We start from the raw sequence: 8,706 nt of genomic DNA, 5'->3' as shown, positions 1-8,706 counted from the left end.
GCCTTTGGCCCAAAGCCCAACTAAAATTCTGAAATTCTCTTGGCCCATTCATGCACACATGTAAGTGGAATGAGTGAGGCTAAAGTTTAGTCCCACCCCGGAAGTTGAGAGAGAGTTGCACCTCTTTATAAGGTGAGCTCTTCTAGCACTTGTATGAGCATGAGAAGAGGAGACCTACACGCGCGCTCCTCTTCCTCGCTCGCCTCGCCACGCCACGCCTCGGCACGACGCGACGCGCCGCGCCGCGGGTTGCGGGATTGAGCCGAGCCGAGGACAGAGCTATGCACGTTGTCTATATTTTTGCTGCATGGGAAAATTAATGAGTCATTAATTAATAATTAACGGACGCGTTAATTACTGAACCGTTTCCGATTCTTTTGGATCGTGATGACTCGGACGTGGGGTTTACTCCCACGACCTACCCGGCCCGCACTATATAGTCAGGCAGACGTCTACCCTAGCCGCCGCCGCCTCGTATGGTGTCTCACCACCGTTCCAGATCATTGCGCCGCCAAGCAAGTCTTCTCCATCCCTCCTTCCGGCGTGCGCCGTAAGAAGGGACAGCAGGCCTCCGGAACCCCGCCTCTCGTGATCCTGCACGGGAGAGGGGCGATCAGGTTTTTGGGGAGCGCACTCGCGCGACTGCTGGCAGCGACGACTTCGCGAACGACGACTTCTTCCCCGACCTCAGCAACCTCGTCCTCGACGACATGGGTGACAACGTCAACGCCGGCGGTGCTGCACCCGCTGCACCGTATGTGATTCTATCCTTCCTGTTCGAGATCGTGGTAGAATTCATGCTTCTAGTATGTGCCCTAGATGTGATATGTTCATCTGCTATGCTAGTTCGCATGATTAGTTTAATCTCTGCTGTTGTGGTCATGATTTATCTTCTGTTTATTCGGATTAAATATCGTAATAATTTGCTCATATTTCCAACAATTCCCACATCACCAACTGAGAAATATTTTCCTCTCCAAAGCTTAATATGGAGATTTAACAATTCTGCATTGGTATTATTTGCTGACATCAATTTTTTTTTGCAACAAAATTAATTTTAGTCTGCTCACTACCAGCTACGAACAAAATCTAACATAAGGCATCAACAAAACTGCATATACCTACAAAATAAAAATGATATCCACATAAAAGTAAATAATTGATTTTATTGCTAGATCACTTGTTTCCTTCAGATACAAAATATAGTGTGCTAGCGCACTTAGTGAAAGCTGAAGCAATTATCTATGAACCCCACAGATATTTAAAACTTTAACGTTGATCTGATAACCTTAACTGTGTAACTGCAAAATTAAATAAGGTATATAGTTGAACTTGTAAAAATTGGGACATAACTTTCAAAACCTAAATGGCAAAGAGATTTTCCCCCAATTGTACATATGCAATGTATTCATACCAGTGTAGATGGGTATGCTCATTGGCTTGTGTACATACCAGGGAGAGACTGTTTCAGGCCATTAGCAAGTCGTACATGCACACATGACAATGACTTGGCACATCTGCATTGTATTAGAGCAGTAAATTCATCATCGATCTTAGTTGGTAATTAGATAGTTTAGTGGCTGAATGCACTAACCAAAATCTATGAACTACGAACTGATCTAATTATACCAATGAAACAAAACATTAATACTTGCATATAGTATATGGTAATCTGCTTGATCTGCTTGTAGATATCATCCCAAGCACACTATACGGAGTACGGACAGGACACACGATGTGATTGGCTCTCTGGCGCCGGCGCTGCTCTGGCGCAGCGCGTGAACTCAAACCGAGTTTGGGGTGTGAATCTTGCATGCTGCCAATCCATTGTAGTTCCTGGAATCTGCCCTAACCCAGGTCCGTTGCTGGCTGCCTGCCTGAATACGTGCCTCCCAGCCTACAGTCAACGATGTCATGTGTAAGATTTGGATTGTGGGTCGTGCCTTTTCATTGATAATTGCAGTGGGCGCTGATGAATCTTGATGTCAATTTTCATTGATAATTGCAGTTGCAATGGGCGCTGATGAATCTTGATGTCAATTTTCATTGATAATTGCAGTTGCAGTGGGCGCTGATGAATCTTGATGTCAATTTTCATTGATAATTGCAGTGGGCGCTGATGAATCTTGATGTCAAGGACAGCTAAAAGATGGCACCCGTAGATGGAAAGAAAGATGAACACCAGCGCTAGGGCTTCAGCTCAACAAAGCGCCAATAGGAAAGAAGAGTAATATAACAGAAGAATAAAGGCTACATGTTACTTTCGTGCGGATTGGGGCCAGCAGCAACTGCTGACGAATGTGCACTCTGAAACCTTGCCAACGACGGCAATCGCCGAGGCTGCTTCAAACTGCTATCTGCCTATCCGTGCACCACCTCTGCTGCATCAAAAACCACGAGATTGATTTATTGATAGGGCTGAAAACGATTTCAAGATTGTAATATACTGTAGTTATAACCTGAAATCAGTTATAGGACAGAGAGGATCGGGGAGAGAAAAATGTTACATCGATTCGAGGATGAGAAGTGTTTTGGCTCTCGCCGATCTGTCGATGAGGGAGAGAAGAAGCAAGGGGTTACGTCGATGCCGTTGTAGAGGAGAAGCGACCGATCCTGCCTGCACGGGTCGGTTGTTCTTTTATTTTTGGAGATGTTTTTTCTACAATGGAGATGGATTTGTTTTGGTATAATTTTAATTGGCCTACGTGAGCCTATTGGACTTGTTATCTAAAAAGAAAATTCATAGCGTTAATCTGCACCATAATAATTCTGTCCCACCAGATGAACGACCCGTAATTACTAATTAACATGGGAATTTCTTGGAAGTGCCTAATTAGTATAGGTATAGATAGATAGATATAGAGGTATAGATAGATAGATAGATAGATTGTCTGTCATTATGTTTATGTCTGTTGTAAGCTTGCAAGTACATTCAATGTATTGACCTGGCGTGTCATGCCAGATTTCAGGAAAGCATTGTCGGAAAGGAGAGCTGCCCGAGTCTAGATCGTGTCCATATCGGTGTCTCTGTGCTATGGAGTTCCACTACGACGTTGTTCCGCTGCCACGTAGTTGTTATGATCGAGGCCTTTATGTTCACTAAATAATGTACATATTGTTCAGCGGCATCGTGTGTGTCGCTTGGCCTCGCTACCTGTTGTAATGTAAACTTTGATCCGCTAGCATCAATAAAGCGGTTGTTTTATGTACCAAGATGTTGTGTGTTGCCAGAAGACATGGTCTCTAGGCTGGCAATGCATGGTAAATCGGTCGCTCTGAGCCGGGGTGCCACATGTGCGAGACAGTGAGAGACCGACTGCGTGCGTTTGCCTCTTTTCTTCGTATATGTACTCCACCATTTGTCTGGTGTCCAAAAAAATATAATAACTACTAGCAATGTGTCAATGCGTTGCCACATGATCAGAGTAGATTAATACATATTCACCGATTTGATAGAAAAAAATCTAGTTTTGATGAGATAAGGGAGGAATGTTGTTGGTTTCAAGATTCAAGAAGTGGTATATGTCTAATTTTTACTGTCAGTGGGAGCGACACATATGGGATCACTGGGATCCCTTCTATGGTCGCCGGGCACGGGGTCGTGAGAAGAGCAGGTTTAGGAGCTAGCACACAGATTGTTTACCCAGGTTCGGGCCGCAAGGATGCGTAAAACCCTGGTCCTGCTTTGGTTGATGTATTGAGTGTTCTTGAGCTTTCTGAACTAGCTACGGTGGTCGTGCCCTTTCAAAAAGCCGAATCCCTCTCCTGGTCGCCTCGGGCCTCCTTTTATAGGAAAAAGGGGTTGTCACATTCGCACACAGGAGGTGGAAAGGCCTACAGTGCACGAGCTTATCGCACGGCGGGACAAAACGCATTAAATGCGCTACGTAGGTGTCCATTAGCTTTATCGGGGACGGGTACGAGGCTCGTCCCGTCCGTCGCTGCTTCGACACACGCCCAGACCATCGATGCATGCAGCGCCATGTAGGCAGGCAGGCAGCTGGGGTGGCGCGGTGGTAGGGCCTTCATGAAAACCTGCATGCTGCCACGCAGGTGCTTGCTGATTTGGCCTGGAAGCTGCATGTTGCCACGCAGGTGCCTGCCCAGCTGGTTGGGCTGGCAGCTGCGTGCGAACAGCGGCGGAGTCTTGGCTGGTGCGCGCCTGGCAGTGGCCCTGCTGATGCCCTCGGCAAGGGCCTTGCCGGGGGCCCGGCAAGGGTCTTGCCGTGGCGTTGCCGTCATCCCTGGCAAGGGTCTTACTGTGGCGTTGCCGTCATCCCTGGCAAGGGTCTTGCCGAGGGCCTTGCTGTCATCCACGGCAAGGGTCTTGCCGGGGGCCTTGTGGACTTCCTCGACTAGGATCTCGCCAAGGGTCGCTGTCTTCTGGTCCTCATCTGATCCTGAGTGTTTCTCTGTCTTCACAAAGATCTGCATGCCACCATGGAGGTGCCTCCCGAGCCCTGGCCCAATGTGGTTGATGGTGTTGGAAACCGTGGGCTCAAGGGTGGTGCATTCCGCTGGCATTGGGCGAGCTGCCCCGGCAAGGGTCTTGTCGAGGCCGGTGAGGCTGCCCTGGCAAGAGTCTTGCTGGGGGAACCTGCTTCGTTCCTCTGCTCTTTGTGCTCTCGGCCCTGGCGTTGTCTTGTTTGCCTTGGTGCTTCGGCTTCTCTCCGGCTTCCCTCCTCTGCCCTGCTAAGTGTGGCCGCGGCTCGTGGCTCTGACTGCCCGCGCACAAGTAATGGGGTCAAAAGGAAAGCCCCTACTTTTGTACACCAACAGGAGCCCCCGGGCCTGGGCCATACATAAGCGCGACACGTTGTTGGGCTAGGCCAAGAATGGTGCGTGGGAAGGTGGGGCAGATTCTACTGCAGTAGCTTCTCGTCCGCTGCGCTTCCCCACGACCCGCGTGACGTGGAGGGTCGTCCGTGATGTGGGGGTCATGTGTGGGACGGTTTCCGCACACATGCGTCACATCACAGTTAATGGGAAAGGAGTGCTACCTCTTGAGCACTGCGTTGGTTTTCCCTTGAAGAGGAACGGGTGATGCCGCAAAGTAGCGTAAGTATTTCCCTCAGTTTTTGAGAACCAAGGTATCAATCCAGTAGGAGGCCACGCACGAGTCCCTCGCACCTACATAAACAAATAAAATCCTCGCAACCAACGCAATAAAGGGGTTGTCAATCCCTTCACGGTCACTTACGAAAGTGAGATCTGATAGATATGATAAGATAATATTTTTGGTATTTTTATGATAAAGATGCAAAGTAAAGAAAGCAAAATAAACGGAAAAGGAAATAGCTTGTTGACGGAGGATTAATATGATGGAAACTAGACCCGGGGGCCATAGGTTTCACTAGTGGTTTCTCTTGAGAGCATAAGTATTACGGTGGGTGAACAAATTACTGTTGAGCAATTGAAAGAATTGAGCATAGTTATGAGAATATATAGGTATGATCATGTATATAGGCATCACGTCTGAGACAAGTAGACCGACTCCTGCCTGCATCTACTACTATTACTCCACACATCGACCGCTATCTAGCATGCATCTAGAGTATTAAGTTCAAACGAACAGACTAACGCTTTAAGCAAGATGACATGATGTAGAGGGATAAACTCATGCAATATGAAATAAACCCCATCTGGTTATCCTCGATGGAAACAATACAATACGTGCCTTGCTGCCCCTACTGTCACTGGTAAAGGACACCACAAGATTGAACCCAAAGCTAAGCACTTCTCCCATTGCAAGCAAGATCAATCTAGTAGGCCAAACCAAACTGATAATTCAAAGAGACTTGAAAGATAACCAATCATACATAAAATAATTCAGAGAAGATTCAAATATTGTTCATAGATAAAATTGATCATAAACCCACAATTCATCGGTCTCAACAAACACACCGCAAAAGAAGATTACATCAAATAGATCTCCACAAGAGAGGGGGAGAACTTTGTATGGAGATCCAAAAAGAGAGAAGAAGCCATCTAGCTAATAAATATGGACCCAAAGGACTGAAGTAAACTACTCACACTTCATCGGAGAGGCTATGGTGTTGATGTAGAAGCCCTCCGTGATCAATGCCCCCTCCGGCGGAGCTCCGAAAAAGTCCCCAAGATGGGATCTCACGGATACAGAAAGTTATGGCGGAGGAATTAGGATTTTGGCTCCGTATCTGGTAGTTTGAGGGTACGTAGGTATATATAGGAGGAAGAAGTACGTCGGTGGAGCAACATGGGCTCCACGAGGGTGGAGGGCGCGCCTGGGGGGTAGGCACGCCCCCCTACCTCGTGCCCTCCTGGTTGCTTTCTTAATGTTGGGTCCAAGTCCTCTAGATCATGTTCGTTCCGAAAATCACGTTCCCGAAGGTTTCATTCCGTTTGGACGTCGTTTGATATTCTTTTTCCGTGAGCCTCTGAAATAGGCAAAAGACAGCAATTCTGGGCTAGGCCTCCAGTTAATAGTTTAGTCCCAAAAATAATGTAAAAGTGTATAATAAAGCCCAGGACCAGCCCCGCGAGTTCTTCATCAGGCTGCGCCGGCCACCGCGTCGCCGCCTCCGTCTCCCTATTGCATTTTCTCGGTAGATGGAGCTCGATCCACCACAGACCCTCTGGTTGCACATGAAGGGCTGCGGGAACCGCGGCACGCGGGTCCACGTCGAGTTCCCTTCCCCTCACGTCATGTACCTCCGCCACGGATGGAAGACGTTCACACGCAACCACATCTTGACGGCGGGGCTTGTCCTCTACTTCAAGTTAACGGAGGGCAACCTGCTTTCCGTCAAGGTCTTCGGAGATCTCGGAACTCGCTTGAAGTGCTGCATGGAGAGCTCCTCCGACGATGAAGATTCCTCCTCAAGCGGGAGTGACGAGGAGGACAGCGATAGCGACGACGAGGGAGGCGAGTGGCAGCTCGTATTCGACTGACCGCGTCGCCCTGCCCTACATCGCGCGGCCTGCCGAGGGCCTTCCTCGCCAAGCTCTCCATCGGGGTGCTCCCCGTCGTCTCCTTGGGCGGCTGGCGTAGGAGGGCCGGAGAGGGCGAAGAAGGCGGGTGGCGGCCATCAAGTCGGAGTACGCGGGCACCGACACCTTCGTCGAGTATTTCCGGCCCGCTGCCTCATCTTGCAGCTTCTTTTCTGGCACCGAGATGTTCGTTTGGTACCTTCTGCTCTTCGCACCTCGCCTAGGCGCTCTTTTTGCCCTCCTGCCCTCTTGTTTCACCTTCTGAGGAGATGGACAAGAAAGGGATTACGAGCATGTTATCTCTTTTTTTAGTTTGTACGCCTGCGGGCACTTGTTAATTCTAAGACTTGTAATCCCCTTTGCTCATGTTTTTAATTCTATATGAACTGTAACTGTATGGGATGTTTGTAATGAAAAAAGGGTGCTTGCCGGGTTCTTTGTGCGTGAGCGAGGCCCATGCCAAGGATGAATCCTTGTTATTTTTAAGATAAACGTTGTCACCCGGCAACAGGCCTTGCCGTCTCCCCACTTCGGTCGACCATTCTCACCCTCTTGGCGGAGGCAGGGACGAAGTAGAGTTAGGCCCCTCGTTCATCTCATCGCCACCGCAACTACTACCAAATTCCGACCCAGGAGGTAGCCCTTGGGTATAGGAAAGGGGAGCACGGTGGTTTTAAGAACATAAATGAGGTTTCACATGTCCCAGTTCTATACGGAAATGCATAACAGGGGGGATGAAAGACTTATCTGAATCCGCAGCCCCCGGTAACCTTGGCTTGCCGTGGTTGGACCCTTGTGTCTTCAGCCCCGGCAGTCTTGGCTTGCCGGGGCTGGAGCGCCGGTTCGTTCTCTCTTTCCCAAGCGGCTCAGCAGAAGTGTCCGCGTGCCCTGTGAACCAAAGAGAACAGAAAGACGCCCACTCGACCTCTAGGCTAGGGGTTAGTCACTGCTAAGCACTATCAACCCTAACCGAGGGAAAGACTTAACCTAGTATTCATGCTATAACTTAGGGCGCCAGTGCTTCGTTTATTTATGCTCAGGGTCTGCGCATGGCTTTGTACAGAGGGCTACATGCCTTGCCGGCAAGGCTCGTACAAAAGGTGGTTCGTCGGGAGGCCCGGCAACCGCGCCTTATGGGTAAAACTTGCGAAGATGTTCGATGTTCCAAGAATTGCTTATTGGGACAGCGTCTTCGGTCTCCAGGCGAACTGCGCCGGGCGTGGTGACTCGTATTACCCGATAAGGGCCTTCCCACTTTTGCGTCAACTTGTTGGAATTCTTGGCCGACTGAACGCGCCGAAGAACAAGGTCGCCTTCCTCAAAGCTTCGGGCATGAACCTTGCGGCTATGTTAGCGACGCAAGGCTTGCTGGTAGCGTGCTGCTCTCACAGCCGCCCGAAGACGATCTTCCTTAAGGAGCATTGCGTCATCTTGCCGCAATCGCTCTTGCTCAAGCTCTTCATAAGCGAGCACTCGAGGTGACCCGTATATGAATTCTATGGGGAGAACTGCTTCTGCCCCTATACCAGGGCAAAGGGTGTCTGGCCGGTGGCTCGATTTGGCGTCGTCCTGATCGACCAAAGAACCGTCGGCAACTCATCAATCCAGCGCCTTCTGCTCTTGTGCAGCTTGTCAAAAGTCTTTGTTTTCAGGCCTCGCAGTACTTCAGCATTTGCCCTCTCCGCCTGGCCATTGCTCCATGGGTGTGCCACGGAAGCAAAACAGACCTTGCTGTCG

At 49.4% G+C, this 8,706-nt stretch overlaps 1 long non-coding RNA gene across 1 annotated transcript; it reads left to right on the top strand.

Annotated features, from left to right (window-relative positions):
• The first annotated feature begins 857 nt into the window (after nucleotides 1-857).
• On the top strand, nucleotides 858-2,714 carry LOC125531836. The gene is made up of 2 exons (XR_007293537.1): nucleotides 858-1,918; nucleotides 2,111-2,714. It is a non-coding gene; the product is annotated as an uncharacterized LOC125531836 (long non-coding RNA).
• Nucleotides 2,715-8,706: the final 5,992 nt, after the last annotated feature.

This window comes from Triticum urartu, unplaced genomic scaffold, assembly GCF_003073215.2.
Source record: "Triticum urartu cultivar G1812 unplaced genomic scaffold, Tu2.1 TuUngrouped_contig_8214, whole genome shotgun sequence".
Lineage (NCBI taxonomy): Eukaryota > Viridiplantae > Streptophyta > Magnoliopsida > Poales > Poaceae > Triticum > Triticum urartu.
Note: the sequence above shows the minus strand (reverse complement) of the source record. Positions and strands in the feature narration are given on the sequence as shown.